General features: G+C 34.6%; 1 protein-coding gene across 5 annotated transcripts in view; it reads left to right on the forward strand.

Moving 5' to 3' along the window:
* RSRC1 (arginine and serine rich coiled-coil 1) overlaps positions 1 to 20,745 on the forward strand; it is a 377,694-nt gene that overhangs the window by 134,875 nt on the left and 222,074 nt on the right. The window lies entirely within an intron of this gene.

Below are 20,745 nucleotides of genomic sequence, written 5' to 3' on the forward strand. Positions count from 1 at the left end.
TGCCTAAAAGCAAGTACCGGCAGATAAATGCCCATAAAGGGATTTCTTTCTTAAGCCCCGTGGATTTTTCCCCGCACAACTTTTTGTGTGAGTTAGAAATGAAAACCATTCATCTAGTGCCCCAAAGAACGGCCTTATTGAATGGAATAACAGTGTAATGTACCATTGAAGGCAGGATTGAAAGTGATTATCTTGTTAACTCTTGACAGTTACCGCCAGCTTGAAATGGAACCGGCAGGCTTGATTTGCAAATGAATTAGAGCTTTTTCATTTTGTGCCAGGATCATCTTTTTATATTCTGCTATGACAGATGCTATGTTCCAGGCTTTTGTTTTTCTTCAGTTTTATACTTGCAAATAAAAAACAAAAGATTATGATAGTCATTTTATTTGCATCTTTTCTCTTGGAGTTTATTCTTTGTGCAGAAGTTTTTAATCTTACATTTTTCAAAAATTTGTTTAAGACTACTATTGTTTTTGTTGGAATTAAATTCAATTAATGTAAATATAGTAGTAATTGGGTAAAAGAGAAGAATTTATTGGCTTTCAAAAAGTAGAAAATGACTCACAAAATATTATAGTTAGTAAAAACAGAAACTTGGCAAAATTTAATAGAAATAGCTGCTTTTCTTTGTTAACTATTTTGATAAAACTTCCAACTTGGAGACAAGTTTCAAGAATAGTGCAAGAAACTCCCATGTACCTTCTATCTAGAGTCACCAATTGTATACAGTTTGCCCACACTTATTTTATCAGCTCTCCCTCTCTCTGTCCACATATATATTTATAAATATATATTTTTTCTGAACCAAAGGAGAGTATATTGGAAACATTGTTCCCCATAAATACTTAAGTGCACATATTCTAAGAACAAAGACATTCTCTTACATAACCATGAGTACTAGCTTTTGAGAATTCAGAGTTAAAAAAGAAAAGAACATAATCTTGTGGGTTTTAATTTTCTTGTATTAGTAAGAAATCAGTGTGTAGGTTTTTTTATCTATAATGTCATAATGCTTCTGTTTATATTTCTAATCATCTAAATTAATGTGTTAATCTTAGTTCATTGTTTATATATAATTTATTAACCAAGAACCTTGTTTTACTTGTCCAGATAGTTTTTATTAATGTGGCGTTAATCTAGTTAAAACTTGTATGCTCCATTTAATATAAATATTCAAAATAGTACTTAATGTCTCTCCCCAGTCTAAGTAATATACATTTTGTACCCAAAAAGGTCTTTATTTACACACACACATATTTTATAGTCTTGTGGAGTTTTAAGTTAATTATCTTTTAATTACTGCATGAAGATTCAAAATTAAGTTTCTGTATGTCCACTGTTATATTTTGTTCTGCTGTACAAATCTTAATAAAATATGAAGTTTAAGAATAAATTATTTCCCATTTTATCACTATGGGTTTTCAACATGAACATTGGTGCTAAGGCCTATTTTATATAATGGGAACTCCAGACATTCATAAAATGTATTATATTGATATGATTTTTTGAGAACTTCTATAAAAATACCAGTCTTTTAAAGATATGATTGTGTTGGCAAGTATCACCAAATGAAACAACTGTTACCCAAAGCCTACTGTCTTTGAGTTAAGCAGTGATAATAGTCTTGGAGGAAAACTGGAATTAATTGAAAAGAAAGCTCGGCCATTTCTTCATATTCCATCTTTCACTCTATCTTATCCCCGGTTCCCCCCACCAATCTCTCAATCTCTTTCTTTAACATGGTAGTTAGGTTGGATCATGTTTGCTTGGTATATTATGCTTTTATGATAATGTTTAAGCTTGGCATTCCTTTATATAAAGGTTTACCATTTAATATATTGTCCTGACTTTGACACTCGGAAGTGGAAGGAAATTCTCTTAGTAGTTCTGCTAGGATGCTAACAAAAAGCCAGAACCAACCATCTGGTTGGTTACTTTGTTTTCATATCACTTTGCGAAAAGTTATAGTGTTGCTCTTTTTACAGTGATAATATAATACAGATTTAAATGTTAAAAGTCTTAAATAGTTGTGACCCTATAAAATAACATTTGAAACATTCAGAATGCTTCTTCACTGTTGCCCCATTTGAAACCTGAAACAGTATTATATTGTCTTTTAGTAATTATTATATTGTCTTTTAGTAATTCTGTTACTTGCTCTATAATAAATAAATCCCTGTAATGCATGAGCTTTAAACATTCTTTTTTAATGTTTAATGTTGTGAATTTGGAAGATACTCTGAAGTACTGAGAATGTGTTTATGATTTATATAGTCCTGTTTTATAAAAATTCAATGTCTGTAAAACTGATTATTCAATGTTATGCTAAATTATCTTTAATTAATGAAGAAAAAGCCATTTTTCTCCAGTGTACTAGAATGTTTCTTTCTGATTATGCCAAGGTTAGTCTTTAGATGGAATAATTATCATTTATCTTTTTTCATGTTACTCCTTCTTTGTCAAACTCTCGTTTTAGAAAGAGATGAGTTGATGTCATAGAATTCAACAGTTTCATCTTTTAGTGTTGGTCTTATAGTTATTTGTTTTTCTATTTTATTATTTTTGGTAGCCATTTTCTTCAGTTTTTCAGCCAATAGGTTATTATATATTATATATTATCTGTTTTGATATGTAAAGTAGAATAAAAGCAGATGGGAGAGGTTAACTAAGTTCTCAGGTTTCTAATTTAGCTCTTCTTCATATTTTGTTGCGTCTTCCTTTTCTTAATTTGTCTGTCATTTGCAATTTGGGTTCTGAGATACTGTCACTATTGTCAATGAATCTGTCAATGATTGTCACGAAATTATCAAAATAATAAGAAAACAAGAAATCTCCATTTATCTCTGTCTACCTATCCCTAAATTTCCGGAGGTGAAAAAACTTTGTATGGATTGTCAGCTTAAGTACAAGTGGCATTTAAATGATTTAGCTGAGGGGTTAGCACATTTTTTCTGTGAAGGCCTAGATAGTAAAATTTTAGATTTTATAGGCTAAGAGGTAAAATTGAGGGTATTATGTAAATATTTATATAATGAGAAAAAATGTCTACAATTTTTGTTGACAATATTCAGAGGTCATTATTTAGCATAGTTTTTTGTTTTACAAATGTATAAATGAGAAAAATGAGATTCTTTTGGGGAGATAGCATTTCACTTAATTAGGGTTCAGAGTTAGTGATCTCTGTCATCAAAATTGATTACATAGGTTCATCTGTTATTGCTAGTTTGAGATTTTAAATAGTTCATCTTTGAAATGTTTTTCATGCTGATAGAGACTGCTAAATACAGATCACAATCCATGAGCATATAATTTTAATTGAACACATTATTGCTTGGGAGGCATTTATAAAATTGTTAGATTCTTTTCTTGATATTTGCTTTTTAGTTTATTGTATATACAGTTTAATCACTTCCAGTTGAAGTGAAAGTTCCTCAGTTTCACAGTTAAATGGGTTTGGAAGTATGGAACTTTTCTTTGCATTTGCTCAAGGTTAAACAAGTTTGTTTTCTCTGGACACATTCCTTTGGCTGCTGTTGTAAAACATGATTTAATTAACTCATCCTTGTTGGATGGTTTTCATTGACGGACTGACAAATATACCACCCAAACTCATTTTATATTTTTGTGAAGAAATTCTACTGTGATAAGATAGTCCATTTTAAATTTTCTAAGTTTTCCGACTGTTGTTTGTTGTGAAGACTTCTTAGTTTGGGACATGTCAATGTATATTCTGTAAGCACAGCTATTGTGTCATTGTATATTAAATACAATGCATTGCTATTTAATTTGATAAAATAATCTATACTACCTGGTACCTTAAAAGTATGTCATTTGAAGTCCCCTTTTCCCTTCTTTTCTTGTTTTAACATGATTGGAATATACTGGTATTAAAACAAAAACTAAATGTTACATTACAACAATTCGTGAAGTCCTTGAAATTCTGTTGAGTTATATACTCCATCACTGTAGTTTTTGTGCTCTGAGCACCAGTGCAAATCAGTGAGAGTACTACATATGATCTCTGTTGTAACGATTCGACTGTCGTAGCACTCAGGCAGCCATAGAAAACTATGGAGAAGTGAGTGTGGCTGTGTCCCAACAAAACTTGGACTTCAGTGATTTTCACATATAACAAAATATTATTTTAATTTTTTACATCCATTGAAGAATGTAGAAACTAGTCTGTTTCATGGGCTGTACAAAAATAGGTGGCAGGCTAGATTTGGCCCATGGGCCATAGTTTGCTGACCCATGATTTGGACTCTGAACTCAAGAGAATTGTTGGCAACCCTGCTGCCTTTCAAATATTACTAACACATATTTGGTGGAAAGTGCCCATGAATTGAATGTTATTTTTTATTTTATATGGTCAAATTTAAAACCATTTTTGATAAAGTAACTCCTAGAAGAATCTTCATTTGTACTTCCACTTTATATGAACGAGAAAAAAAAACAAAAATCTTTCATACGTGCGGGGCTTTTTCAAGCCTGCAGGACTTACACATGCCATTCCTTCCTGTCTACATGTAAACTGTCCTCACTGAGCTTAGATTCTATTAGAAAAGTCTGAAAGTAAACAGATAAATATAGATTATGCAAGACTGTTGGGTAGCTTATATAATAAGTGGAACTCTGAAAAACCAGGTTATGAAAATGAGCAGGAGTTAAGATGGCTTCTCATGGGGTCAGTATAGTTAATAGATGAGCACAGGCCACACCGACATTGCTGCCATCGGACTTGCAGTTCATCATTGCTTCTATCACCTAGAATAATCTTTGTATTCTTGTCCTTCATTTATTCTTGATTCGAAGTTCCTAGAATTATCCTTGTCTTCCTATGTTTGGATTACTTTGGAGTCAAAGCTCACCTTATTTGGAGGGGTATTCAGGTGCTGGGTTGCTTAAAAAAGCATGAAATCTACTGAAGAAGAAGAGTGTCATGAGGAGGTGTATGGCAGTGAAATAAGATGAAGGAAGAATTCCTTGATCTTCTAAACCAGATTTTATATTCCTTTTATTGTATCTCATAGGTCCTTGTACTGTTCCTTCACAGTACTTTTGAAATGTTATGCATGTAACAGTTAAAAATTTAACTGTGTGTCAGTTGTGTATGATTCATGCCTGTCTATAAATTTGTAATCCAGTCTGTTCATAATCCCTGACACTCAGCACAGAATCTGATCCAAAGATTATGCTAGTATTTGAACGAATAAATGATAGAGGCAGGGGGACCAAATCATGATGGTTTCGGTGGAAAGCATTAAAAAGCTTCAGGCAGGGAAATGATGTGATCTATTCTTACATGATTAAACTGTTTGTAATGTGTGCATAGGAGGGAAACGACAGTGAGTGTGGGGAAAATAATTACAAGGGAATGAGGATAAGACCAGGCCAGAAGTGATGGTAGCTGTTTATGTAAGTAGAGACAGATAGTGTCTAGTGTTACTTAAAAGGTAGGATCAATAGGACTTAGTGAAAGGTTATGCAGGTAGGAAGAGAGAAAAGAAAGGGAGGAGGTGGACTCCCAGGTTTTTGGTTTGAGCAACAGATGAGTGATGGGATTCCTTTCTGAAACAGGAAATACTGAAAAGCACCATCTTTGAAGGAGGAAGTTAAGAGTTCAGTGTTTGACCCACTGAGTGTAAGTTTTTATTTTTTGTTTTGGATTTTCGAGACAGCCAAATAGAAATAGCAAATCGACAACTGGATAATTGGATCTGGAGCCTTTCAAGACTATACTTTTTTTTTTTTTTTTTTTTGTCATTTACCTATGGATTGGTATTAATGCTATGCATGAGGGCATGTAGATTAGGAAGAAAGTATCACACAAGATGAGGGCCTGAGAATGAGCCTCGAGGAGCTCTAACCTTTGATGTCTGTAGAGAGGAGCATGAACATACAAAGGAGACTCAAGGAGTAATTTGTTGAGAAACAGTGTGGAAATCTGAATAATGTAATGTCATAGAAGACAGGTGAGGAGAGAGTATACAGGAGCGAGTGTTCGACAATAACAAATGCTTCTGAGAAGTGTATACAGAGGAGGATAATAAAATGGATTGGGTAACACAGGGAAAATACAATGATTTTAGCAAGAGAATTTGGGGATGTAATGGGAGGTAGGAATGTGGAGACATAACGGGTATATGGTTTTTCAAACACTTTGACTTAGGAAAGTGGAGAAGTTAGTAGGATGGCATCTGAGGAAGCCAACTCCAGGCCAAAGTCCTTTATGTGATCGTTCAGACTCAACCATAGGCATTTCTATTTCTAGGCAAGGTACTTCCATCCAGAGTTTCTTTAGGATCTGTGGCAGTGTTCTCCACTGTGATTCAGTACTTTTCCATTCCTACTCCTTCCCTCTCTTTTCCCTCCCCACGGTCCACTGGTCTATAAAGAGGCAAGAGTCTTTTGGTGGGGCTCCTCAGCAGTGAGATGAGTCCCCCTCTCCTCCATTTCAGCCCCCTGTTCACACTTCTCTGCACTGCATCTCCCTGATCCCTGCCCATGCTGTTCTTTGAGGGAAAAGTGGACTATTAGGAAGCAAATGCTCCTTCTTGCTTTGCACTGTTACAAGTAAATGAATAAAAATTTGTTTGTTACTTTCAGTTTGACTTGTTGGTCTTAATTAACCACCTTAAGTTCTGATTGTTCCATAGTAACAGTCCAGGACAGGGGAAAAAGAACAGTGATTGAAGGTCCTTGAGGAAGCCAGAGGAACTGATTCCAGAGCCCTTGTGGTAGGGTGGCCTTGTTAGAAGGAACCTCCAGAACCACCTTCCTGAAGTATTTCTGGGACTCTCCTACCCACAGCTTCTATCCCTCTCCTCCTTCCAAATCCTTCACCCCATAGCTCATCAGTTTAGAAGGCTAACTTAGCATTTGTAATCTTTTGTTGTGTTATTTACTTTCTTCTTTTCCTAATGATAGGAAGCCTTACAATTCTAATTCTCTGAACTTTAGCTAATATTAGTGATAGGTAAACAAAATTGTGCTATCCTATTCCAAGACCAAAGGACTTTTATCTTTAATGAGTAGTTTTGGGAAAGTTAAGGTTTGATTGCTGTTGCACACCAAGAATCAATTAAATCAGAAAGGTTATCAAAAGCTTCATGTGGTAACAAAAGGTTTACTTAAATAATTAGCCTGGGCAATGGACACATACATAGAAGCCACATCAAATGATTACTGAATATTAAGTAATGGACTATGGAGAATTTTCTATAAGGTCAGTGTAGTTGGTAATCACAGGTGTAATATTCTTTCTATTCAAATAGGACTTATATGGCCCATTCCATATGAGATTTTGTCATTTTCTTCTGGCATGATGTTAAAGCATAGGTTCTGTGAGGATCATGTTCAGGAGTCCTTTCACTTAGCTGGTGAGTGCGGCCAGCTGACTTCTCGGCATTGTATCTCAAGAGTGGCTTTGTTTCTTTCTGCTTAGAATGTATCGAGCAATGCTCATGGAGTATCAGCATAGTAATAATGATATTGATAATAATTAGTAGTGTATGCTAAGTCTAATCTGCTAAGCACTTTACATACATTAAGGCTATTTCAGAACTTGCCCATTGAATATCAAGGAGTGACTATAAGTTTAGAGATGTATGAAATTATTATGAACATAGGAGAAATGGATATTTGGTTCTTACACAATAAATGTTTAGAATTTGAAGGTATATGGGGCGCCTGGGTGGCTCAGTGTGTTAAAGCCTCTGCCTTCGGCTCAGGTCATGATCCCAAGGTCCTGGGATCAAGCCCCGCATCAGGCTCTCTGCTCAGCGGGGAGCCTGCTTCCCTTCCTCTCTCTCTGCCTGCCTCTCTGCCTACTTGTGTCTACTACTACTGTCTGTCCAATGGATAAATAAAATCTTTAAATATATATATATATATATATATATATATATATAATAAAAAACCCCTTAAAATAAAAAAATAAATAAATGAAAGAATTTGAAGGTGTAGTGAGGAAGAGAAGAATGTTTTAGGTAGGCAAATGCATGAGCAAAATCATGGAGGTAATAATGAACTGGTCTGAGAAGAGGTACATTTTGGATAATGGTGGAAAATTATTAGGCAAATACTGCATGTTATAAACACAAACATCAACTTGGGGTATGAAGACATTGTTAGGGAAAAGAGTATTGGAAGAATTTTGATGTGAAGTGATAGGAACCAAAACTAATATAGACAAAGTGGGTAGGAAGGGAATGTAGCAGAACCTGGACCAGTTTGGATCAGTTATTGAAAGGGTCACCATTTTCATTTCTCTCATGTATAGTGGGTATAAATATGTTTCGTTATCTCTATTCCAGTTTCACATTCTCTGACTTTAAATTGAATTCATCTATACCTTACATAATCATGTACCATATTTAAGAAGTTCTATTAGTATTAAACATTGTAGATAGTATAAAAATGAACAAAATCGTAGACTTGAGTCTTTAAAGAGAACACTGAAAGTTAACTGGCAGGTACACAGATAATTTATGAGAAAGTTTTTCTAGCATGTATAGAACAGGAAGAGTGTGGGCCGTATATAGATCTAATCTTATTTTATCTAAAATAGCAGGTAGTGTTCCATTGTAAAAGAAAAAGTATGAACTTTGGATTCAGATAGAGCAATTTTGGCTATTTTAGCAACTTACTTTCTTGCCCCAAGTTGTAGAGCCCTTATATACAAAAGAGGATGATGTATTACACCACAGAGTTGCTGTAAGGATTTTTTAAAATAAATACTTATTTTTTTAATTGGATTGGCTATAATGTGTTTCCATGGAAGAAAGTTTAGAAAACACGTAAGAGAATTAGAATGAACATAAACGTCACTCAAAGTCCAGTGTTGACTACAGTTGACATTTTGTTTTATAACTTTCCAGCTATACACAGATATATACACCTATATACTGACACTATACATATGTATGTATAAACTTTTTTTAGCTACTCTGACATATAATTCTGTAATATGTTCTTTTTTAAAAATATGCCATAAGAACATTTTCATGGATATACACAACTACATCATAATTTTAATTGCTATGTAAGTTTTCTGTTGTACGGATATAATCATATTTTATTTCATAGCTTGCCATTATTAGGCCATTTAGTTTTCCCCAGTTATTGTTTCGTATTAAATACAGTAGAATGAGGGCGCCTGGGTGGCTCAATCGTTAAGTGTCTGCCTTCGGCTCAGGTCATGATCTTGGGTGCCCCAGGGAGCTCCACATCAGGCCCCCTGCCAAGCAGGTAGCCTCCTGCTCCCCCTTCTCCCTCTCCAACTCCCCATGCTTGTATTCCTCCTCTCACTGTATCTCTCTCCAACAAATGAATATGTACATACATACATACATACAGTAGAATGATTAATATCTTGTGAATGTGTCACGGAAAGGCTTTATGTGTCTTACTGAGAATTTGAACATTTCCCCATTGCCCTTTGGAAAACTTGTATTATTTTTGCTCTCATTAACAGGAGATAAGGGTACCTGATTCCACACACCATTGCCAACACTGGAAACAGTATCATTCATTTTAATCTGTGTTTGCTAAGTGGAAAATGGCATTTAGTTTTATCTTGCTCATCTGTGCACTCTAATATTTTTCTTTTTGTGAATATCGTGTGAATTTAATGCAATTATAAACAGATGAAAAGGTGTAGCACCCGACAAATACTCGCCAATTATTAAGGGTCGGTGTTCATTTTACTTAAATCCTCACCCCTTTGCAGCCTCGTTTCCAATCACCGTGCCAGTTAAGGAGTAGGAGAATACTACAGAATCTTATTTCATTGTTTAGAGATTGACAGTAATAAATTATCTCTTGATTAAAATTTGAGCAATGAACTCTGGCTGCTTGGTTTCTCATCTACCTTTTACTAGTAGGGAGAGTGTACTGTGTGATCTACCTAACTTCTCTCAGCCTCAATGATCTCATCTCAGTTGTTTTATAGCTAAGGTATAAGGATTAAATGAGCTAATTCATGTAAAGCACTTCCACAGTGATTGGCACATACTGTTTCATATTTCCTCAGAGGTAGAATCTATGAGAGCGTCTATTTACTTAGGCAAATAATGTGATCAAAGATTTAAGTACTGGGAAGGGCAAAGAGGTCTTTAGGAAATGGCAAATTGTTTGATTTGACCAAGAATCTTGAATTCTAGACTGAGTAGTTTATTTTTATTCATTAAACAAAGAAAGAATTTTAGGAGTTTTATTTCCTAGCACTATTAGGTACTTACCTGCTTAAAGTCACACCTTAGTTTTTTGTTTCCTACTAGAGTATCAGGGTAGTTTCGTAGGAGACCATCACAGGGAAACCAAAAAGCATCAAAAGATGTTAATACTTGAAGAATTGAATAATCAGTTTCTGAGTTATTGAAAATTTGCTTTTCTCAGGAAAAATCTACTCATGTTGCATTTTCTCTCAGTGAAAATATTATTTGTTACTTTTTATTTGGGGTTATTAATTCTGTATTTCGTATAGGTAGATACTGCTTTTGTGAAGTTATTGGGATACAGTGTTATGACAATGGACTTTCTTGGAAGCAGAATTTTATTTTTAATTGTATTTAAATTTAAAATATTATGAATGAAACTTTATTTAAATACATGCTTTTATTTATATAAATATAATAAATGTATTATAAGTTTAAGTTATTTCAGTATTAGAGGTAAAATATACTGATATATTTCCCCTTTTAAAAATTATTTAACCCCGGGCGCCTGGGTGGCTCACTGGGTTAAGCCTCTGCCTTTAGCTCAGGTCATGATCTCAAGGTCCTGGGATTTTGAGGCCCACATCGGGCTCTCTGCTCGGCGGGGAGCCTGCTTCCCCCTCTCTTTCTGCCTGCCTCTCTGCCTATTGTGATCTCTCTGTCAAATAAATAAATAAAATCTAAAAAAAAAATTAACCCCGTTCCTCCAAGAGAAATTAACATTACATAAAATTCATAAGTGATTTTTAAGTCTAATGATCAGTTATTGTATTTTTATACCCCAGTTTTATTTAGAATTAGAAATCTGAAACAAACCAAATGTCCAACAATAATGGAGAAGTTAATGTATTACACATCCATGAGCAGAATAGTAGGTAAACAATAAAAATATTACATATAAATATATTTATTAGCACCTGAGAAGCTGTTTAAAATATAAATTAAGTAGTGAAATAATTGAAGCTACATAGCAGAAATCAATGATGATCCCATTTTTGTAAGAAAAAGTAAGTATTTTTATATATGCATAAGAATGGAGAAAAAAATAAAACATGTTGAGATATTATGTTGGCTGATGGAAATTTAGGTTATCTTTATTTTCTTCTTCATTAGAACCAGATGTGATTTTGAATTTTTCTACAATAAGCACCTATTTTTTGCAGGGCTACTGCCAGCCCATATGATACCTTTGTGCATGTTAGGAAAAGATGTCCATTCTTCCTGTGGATGCAGGAGAACATCAGGATGCACTACTTGGATGCATAGAGCTTTTAGCTGCCACTGCCCATTATGGTTTTTTTTCCCCTCTTTTCCTCCATAATGAACAACACGCACCATTGTACACGATGGCCCTGAAAACTTAACAAAATAACAACTATTTAAAATTAAAGACTTAACAACACAGGGCGCCTGGGTGGCTCGGTCAGTTAGCACCTGCCTCTGGCTCAGGTCAGGATCCCAAGGTCGTGGGATCGAGTCCCACATTGGGCTCCCTGATCAGTGGGTAGTTTTCTTCTCCCTCTGCCTCTCCCCCCATTCATGTTCTCTCATTCATTCTCTCACACAAAAGTAAATAAATAACATCTTTTAAAAATAAATAAAATGAAAGACTAACAGTGATATGACCTTTTCATGTACTATTCTGGGCAGGCGACTGATCTTACTTGACCTCTGCTAGGTTATGGGGTACCTCTGAGCTCGCTCTTCCTGCCTATTCTTTATTCAAATGCAGTCAGTCCTCCAGGATCCACTAAAGTTGCCTCTTTGACATATTTCCTAATCACTCTAATACATATGGCAGTTTCTCTTTTTTCTGAATTTGAGCTGGGTCAGGAACATGTATTGAAAGGGTGGTGGTGAATGGGTTGCATCTCACCTGCTAACTCAAGACAACCAGTGATATAACTCCTTCGAGCACAGTGTAGAGAAAGATTCTTGAGCTCCGTCTGGCCTCAGTGGGAAAGAGGATTGTCATTGATTATGAATGTTAATCCTGCATGTGGGAAACAGCAAATAGGTAGTATGTTCACATGCATTTTCCCTGCCTGGTGTGGACATTAACTATTTCATGTAATAGTCTTGGTTTGACAATGCTGTTTTAAATATCTAAGGCATAGATACCATATCTTAATACTTGTATTTTTGTTGATTATGTTTGGTTATGTTACTCTTTTTGTTCTGTTATCTACTCAGAATTTATTGTGGAGAAAGGTATAAGGGTGCTCAGTAAATAAATTTCTCTTGTTTTTCATTCTTGATGTTCGAGGTCTCTTTCTAGTATAATTTCTCTTGTATCTAAAGCATTTCTTTAGCAGTTCTTTAGATCAGATCTATTGGTGATGAAATTTCTCACTCAGTCTTCTTCTGGAACTGTTGCTTAGAACACAACTCCAAAAATATTGAAATCTATTTTCTTTCCCTTGTCGCCCATTTCAGTGAACTTCAGAACCTGTTTATCTGAATGACTATAAATGGCTTAATTGATACATACCAACTTAAGTGTTCAGCTTTTCTCTGCAGTAAGCTCGGGTGTATAATATGTCCTTAGCTGTTTAATATGGTTAGTGAATGCTCACTAGTATTTGTAAAACTAACTAAAGACTCGCCTTTTCCCTGTAGTCCTGAAGTTAGGTAGGTTGTTTGTTTGCTTGTTTGTTTAAATTTAATTAATTAAAATATAATGTATTAGTGGTTTCAGAGGTACAGGTCTGTGATTCATCAGTCTTTATAATACCCAGGGTTCATTAATCAAATGCCCTCTTTAAAGTCCATCACTAACTACTCTAAGTCCATAAACTAACTACTCTTAAAAAAAGAGAATAGTACATGTAAAATTCAGTAACCATGCCACATTCATTTGTGCAAATGATTTGTAAGTTCTGAAGCAGAATTTATTGCAAATAATAATCAGTTGGATAAAAATCTACTTATAAAATACAAACATCTGAAAACTCATTCTGAATTGCAGTAACATAAGAATATATCGTCAGAGCCAGTGATTTGCAAAATAGTCTGTAATTAGGAGAAAAATGCTGATAATTCTAACCAAACCTGGTAAATTGAAATTGTGAACTCCAGAAAGATCTTTTGGCAACTTAGAGCTGATATTCTATATATTTCTTTTGTTTGCTTGTTTGGTTTTGAGAGGGGAGAGGGACACAGAGAGAGAATCTTATGCAGGCTTCATGCCCAGTTGGAGCCCCACACAGGGTTTTGATCTCAGGATCCTGAAGTCATGACCTGAGCCGAAATCAAGAGCTGGACACTTAAATGACTGAACCACCCAGCCGCCCCATCTGTATGTTTCTTACTGGGATTAAAATGTAAAAAGCATCAGATAATTGAGAAGTTATTTTTGCTTACTTTTCAACACATGTTGAAACACATTCTGCTCTTTTCAAAGAGATCGGGATATTAGAATGTGGTTATGCCAGGATATACATACTGTTTTTACTGGATGCCAGCCATTGGGCTAAGCCTTTTATATGTTTCTGTTATTTGAAAAGTAGACTGACTTTCACTAATAGGTACTACAGTTAAAACCAATATTAAGGTGATTTAAAAAGCTAACATCTATAACATCTATAAAGATATTTCTTGATTTTTTTTTTTTTAAGATTGTGTTTATTTGAGAGAGAGAATGAGAAGAGAGAGGTCACTGGGAGAATCAGACTCCCTGCAGAGCAGGGAGCCCGATGTGGGACTTGATCCCAGGGCTCCAGGATCATGACCCGAGCCAAAGGCAGTTGCTTAACCAACTGAGCCACCCAGGCACCCCATTTCTTGATTTTGAAAGTGGAATGCAGTCTTTTGGTTCATTATTAGTCTGTCATATTGAATCAGTATTTACTGAGTGATTTCTATATATATGCTGATGATCTTTTTAATCCTTTTTTTGAATTTCAGGATGGAAAAATTAGAATATCTATAACTTGACAAAGTTATTTAGTAAGTAGTAGAGTTAGAATTTGAATACATGTTCTTCTGAGTTTTATATATTACCAAATTTTTCATTAATAACATTTGATATGTAATATATACATGTAAAAATTTATCGGTGATTATTTGAGATAAGAGGTGTAGATACTTCTAAAATTTAAAACTCAAGCTTTTAAAAACCTTTTCTGCCATTATGTAAAAAACAAAGTCAGCATAATTTTTGCTTTATGAGAGAGACAATAAAAAATTAATTTTTATAAGAATTTCTTGTAGCTCTAGGAAACTGCAGCGTACTAATCTTTTAAAAGTAAATAATATGCTTAGTTCATGGCAAGAAAAAACCCGTAAAATTTTTTATTTAGGAGTTACTGTGTTTTCCATAATAATTATATGTGTTCAGATTTATATGGGATAATACATATATATTACTGATTATAAATGTATTTAATATTTTATTTCCTAAAGACTTGGTCAGTGAAATGATACTTTAATGCTACTTTAGTTAGTTACTTTCATTATAGTCTGAGTATTTTACAACTAAATATCTAGTGGATTTTGGCTGCTCTATGAAAATGTCTTTAGTTTATATTTCTTTTGTTATTTTTCTACTCTCCACTTTCCTTTTGAATGTCCTTTATTTATTTACTTTTTAAATGTTACTTTTATGAGTAAATCCATAATAGATTTCAGATGTAATAAGGAATAATGGAAAAAATCATTTATTGGGAGAAGCAAGTCATTTAAAAAAATTTAAGTTTGTATTTTGTAGGTTTACATGTAAAATATTGAGAATGAAGGAGAATGCCTTCATCAGAAGGAATAGAGTTTTTAAAAAATAAATACTGTTGTTAATTGTGACTCTTTGACCTGATTCCCTTAGACCATTGAACCTGGATGATCACTTTGGTGTAATATTGTTCCCATATGAAAAAACAAAACAAAACAAAAAAAGAAAGAATCTGTTCCTAGTAAGACTAGTTCTAAGAAATCTTACTGTATTTTTTTGGAAATTTTCTAAGGGGATATAAGCTTTATCCTAACACAGTTTTGGATTTAGAACATGCTTCCTTTGGCAAAATAATGAAACGTTTGCCACAAAGTTAAATTAGTATCCTTTTTAAAATTTTTCTTGCCTGCCATGTCATGATTGATGCATGGCATCTTTCTCCTGGAAAGAGACCTAACATTGAAACTGACAGGTGCCAGAAGGTTTATTTAGGACAACCTCAGCCTTGTCCCAGTTAGTTTCAAAATGTCTGCCTTATACATGTTGAGCCACTGCATTTCCTGCTTTAGAGCCTCGTGTAATGCCAACATTACTATCTGTGCTGCCTCAACTACAAATTGGATGAACAGCCCCTGACACTTTTTCAATATTATTACATTAAACCAAGTGGATTTTGATTGATAACCTAATATTCAACTAATGCAAAACATCAATCATGGCAAGTATATTAATTATTTAATATTGCAGTCTAATTCAGAAATCGATGTGCTGCATGAGGGGAAGGGAAACTCATGGTTCCCAGAAGATTTAAGACAGGGAATGATTAAAAAAAGACCTGCTGTACTCCTGTGTGTTAGTTCGATACAAATCTTTATTCATTTGCCAATAATTTCTTCCCATTTTCCACTTCAAGACCATTTTATCAGTTTTGAGACCTATAATTGAATTAAGTCTGCTTTCAGCACAGGGCAAAAGGAGTTGCACAAATATTGATGAAGTCATGACAGGGACAACCCAAGAGACAGACCACTAAAGAGGACAGGCTTTATACCATTTGTTGCAAGATCCCTCTGTCAATGTCTTGGATCTTGCCTCTCTATTTAAAAGAAATTCATTAAGGCTTTTGGAACCACTTTAAGACTTTCATATTTAAATATCTATTATAATAACAGACTTCTATACTATATTACAATTTATTGTGTTTATAGTAATCCTTCATATATATAATCTTGCTTCTTTTGTCACATCAGTGGTAGACAGTTTTAGCTCAGAGAAGTCAGATTATTACCAAGCTCATGCAACTATTTTGTAGTATAGCTTAAATTTGAGTGTAGGTATTCTGCTTCTAGATCCAAAGTTGTATATCATGCTGTCTGTAGTATTATGTACTCCTGATGTTTTATTTGTGTGTGTGTGTGTGTTTTAAAGATCTTATTTATTTATTTGACAGACAGAGATCACAAGTAGGCAGAGAGGCAGGCAGAGAGAGAGGAAGGGAAGCAGGCTCCCAGCTGAGCAGAGAGCCCAATGTGGGGCTCGATCCCAGGACCCTGGGATCATGACCTGAGCTGAAGGCAGAGGCTTTAACCCACTGGGCCACCCAGGCGCCCCTATTTGTGTTGTTTTGAGATGGCCCTTCTTCCTTGTCTTTCTGCCTTCTTAAGTAAAACTAAAGAAAACTGATTTTCATGGAAAACTTGTTCAAACTTTGGTGTCCCAAACTGTGATACATACTACATTTTAGGAAAATGCAAACCTTCTGGGTATACATAAAATTTCTTGATCTATTGTATCTTTTCTGGTATAGAATATCCTTTTTCATATATATCTCTCTCAAAAATGTATATGTATATATATGTTCTTTGGGTGAAAGAGTAACTTAAATATATTTTGTCATTAAACTTAACCACCCCAGTTCTCTTTTGGTTCATGTTTGCCTCGTTATTCCTTTTACTATCCCTTTTTTGGAATTTTTTCTGGAAATTTTCCTTTTCCTTTAACACTTTATCTTGGCAGTTCATACTATATATCTTATACTCTAGCATTAGTGTTGAGAGGTTTGATCTCAGTGTTATTCTTCCTGAATGGATATGCTTGTTCTTTCTGGAAACCTTTAGCCTTTGCTCTTGTTCTGTTATAGTCTTAATAATCCTTATATTATGCTGTTGTGGATTTTCACTTAACTATCCTGTTCACTGCTCTGTGTACCCTTTCTAAGATTTGAGTAATTCTATATCTGGGAATTTTTTGTTATTATTTTATCAGATATTTTTTCTCTTCTGTTTTGTCTTTGCTTTCCTTCTAGGGTTCCCATTATTAGATGTTCACACATCTATTCCTCTTCTTAACTTTATCTGTTGTTTGTTCTTTCTTTCATTCCTTTCCTACGCCATCTGGGAGAGTTCCACCCAGTGGTTCCAGCTCACCAATTTATTCTCAGTCTGTAGCTATTGTGCTTTCAATTCACCCTCTGAGTTCTTTATTTCAAACTACTGTATTTTTAATACCCCCTATCTCATACTGATTCTTCTTCATTACTGGTTTTTTTTGTACTAAATTTCTAAAAATCTTTTATCTTTAAAGATTTATTACGCTTATAGGATATTCTTGCTCAGTCTATATTCCCCCCCTCCCCAATAAGGTTGCTCCATTTGTTGTTTTTTATTCCTGTGCTTATTCACCTCAGAGGTCTCACAGTTTTGCTGTGGACTTCTCTTATATTTCTTTGCAACACTGAGCTGCCTTGGCTAGTAACTTTAATCTATGGAGAGAGGTAAAAGTCTAGGATCTGGCTTGTGCTTCTCTGAGATATTTCAAAAACTAGAGTGCAAAGCCTCTAGTGTTGGACGCTGGCCTGAATCAACCATGTTTCCCACTGTGTCCTCATATTCCTTTAGAAAAACAAACAAAGCAAAACAAAATAACCACACACCACGCATGTACACACAACCCCCAGTACTACCCTCCCAAATAACCACTTGCTGTTGGAGTTGCCTTGTTCTTTTGTGGTCTGGAGAGAGAGTGGGGCTGGGGAGCGCCCCTCAGAGACCTGAACTGGTTGCTTGATTCTCCATCCCACCTTGTCTTCATGTTTAAATGTCAGACCCTTATTAGTTGAATACATACTCTGATGCAGGCACTGTATTGGGTGCGGGGATATAAAAATTTTATACAATCCATGTTCTCAAGGAGTTTTCATTTTAGTGGTGTCATTGGGAAAGTAATTAGGTATTTATAATAAAGTATGATAAATTATGTGATGAGAACACATGGGAAGAGTTGATTCATTCATTTGTGAGGAACGGAGGCTGTTTCCTTCCTTGTATGGATTGTCTCCTGAAGGATGTTTTGTTGTTGTTTTGATTTGATTTTGTTTGTAAGCTAGATGAGGAAAGACTAGAGGAGGCCAGGAAAAAAGGAGCATTCCAGGTAGAGAGAGCGAGTGGTTCAGTGGTGAGGGAAGCCAGGTTAATATCTTATGGCCATTGCTGTCACATTTTTGGCAATGTAGCTTTGGCAAGATAATAGGGAATGAGTAAAACTGGAATATAGAAGGATACTATGTATTCTAAAAAGGAAATGACATGAACAGGCTTAATGTTTTAGAAGACCTTGCTGTATTATGGAGAATGAGTTAACATGGGGCAAGGCAGGAGCCATTGGGACCCATTAAGAGGTTTTGCAGGAACCTGGGAGAGAAAAGATGATGACCTAAAGTTAAGTAGTAGCTGTGAAGATAGAAGTGGCCAATTCTAAATGATTATTACAGATGGTGGGTCACCAAGACCCTGTGGTTGAATACATTTGTTTACATTTGGTAGTGGAAGAAAGGGCCTGTGTCAAGGATGATGTCTAGTTTTCTTTCCTGCGTACCATTCAAAATGCCTATTTCATAAATATCATTTAATTAAAGAATCACTTGGAAATATAACAAAGCAATAGTCTAACCAGCTTTTTTTTTTTTTAAAGAACAGATTATTATTCTTGATTCCAAAATATAAATAGCTGAAAAAAGGGGGGGATTTTCCCTAAGTTGATGGCAAACTCAATAGCAGAACTAACCCTGAAATGAAATTATTCATAGTCTTCATTTATCCCATTTTGTGTGGATGTTCATGTTGCTTTCAGAATCATTGTTGTATATAATGATGAGATGGTGTTCAAACCTTGCTGCCGAAGTTACGTGACATACAGCATACTGTCTTAGTACCTTTCTAAAATCCAAAATAATTCTGATGAAGCGCATCTAATTCTAGTGGTCTCAGATTGTAAATTATGGACTTATACTTTGAATCTGAGCATTTTTGTTCTTTTATACTGCAGTGTTATTTTCTGATAAGAACCATTATGTGACAATGTAGCCTTGGGGCGGGGATGAAGTATATTCGTATTATATAGTGCAAACTCCGAGTTAGATTGCCAAATGGAGGGACAAAACAGTGAATGTAGTATGCTTCTGTTTGGGTTTAAGAAAAGAAAGATGGAGGAGGAGAAAGACACATACATATACACACACACACAGAATCTTTAGAAGGAAGAACAAAGAGCTAATATCTTTGCTTGAGAACAGGGAGTCAGTGATGGGAGGAAGACTCAGTTTATTGTAGTGCACACAGATATGCATTGCACTGGCTGACGTTTCACTCTATGCATTATTTTTTTGTTTAAATTTTAAATTTCATGGTGACTAGATGAGAATGTCCTTGTGACAACGTAAAGATTTATTTGACTTCTAGCTCCAGTAAATGCATTGAATTTGTAATAATAAAGTTAAAAATATTTATGTACCTATTCACCTTTTCTAATTCCTTGTTATAATTTATTCCTGTCATTTGTCATTAGGACTGCATCCAGAGAATGAGTTTCAGAAATCCTTAAATTTTTAAGTGTTGAATATATAGTATTGCTAAGATTGCCAGGAGCAGAAAGTAGAGAAGGGAATGGCTGAAGATGAGTGCTAATCAGTAGATGCTGGAATTTATACCCAGTATGCCAGACTGGGCAGTGAGAGCAAAGGTTGGAAGACATGAATGTAGTTTTCAGGGAGCACATCTGAAGGGGAAAATGATGGGGAGATTTGGAAAGATTGAATAGCAAGACAAAGGAAACAGAGGGAAGTATATTTTTGGCAGCCAGAACTGAAGACGGAAATAGAAGAGAAGTAAACTTGGGGCCCTTTTAGAGAAAGAAAGAGGTGTGAGGGAAAGATTAAACATGAATGCAATTCTGTTGTTGGGTGTTTTATAATTATATTTATAATTATTATAATTATTCTCTGCAACATGGTAAAAGTATACTTTCATGTTAAAAATACAAGGCTTGGTATTTATGATGGAATTAAAATACTACTTGGTCTGAGTGAGGAAGTTCTAAGTTCATTTGTCACTACCAAATTAATATTAACTAAAATTGGAAAAAATTCAGGTATTTGCCACATTTTTCCAAATATATATTTAAATTATCTTTGCTATCGACACAGTTATTTGTATTTTTAGTTACATCAGCAGTCTTTTTTACAGTGAAAAGCAAGAATTAAATAAAGTATATCATATTTGATGTTTGTGTCTTCATTGGTGATATTTTGTTTTGTAATATTACAGCAATCTTAGGTTCTGATTTGTAGTATGCATTAAGTTAGTAAAATTAATGTTACGGAAAAATTTGTTAAGATGTGGTTATTACTTAGATAATATCTAAGTCACAAACATGTTCTTTATATGTATATTTTTTATATAAAATGCAGTCATTGGTAGATGGATATTTGGTAAAGCAAGTAGAGTAAAATGTCAGTAGTAGAATCTCGATGGTAAATAGAATGTGTATAAACATTTTTATAATAAATATTGGAGAAAACAAACT

This window comes from Mustela nivalis (assembly GCF_964662115.1).
Source record: "Mustela nivalis genome assembly, chromosome: 1".
NCBI classification, from domain to species: domain Eukaryota; kingdom Metazoa; phylum Chordata; class Mammalia; order Carnivora; family Mustelidae; genus Mustela; species Mustela nivalis.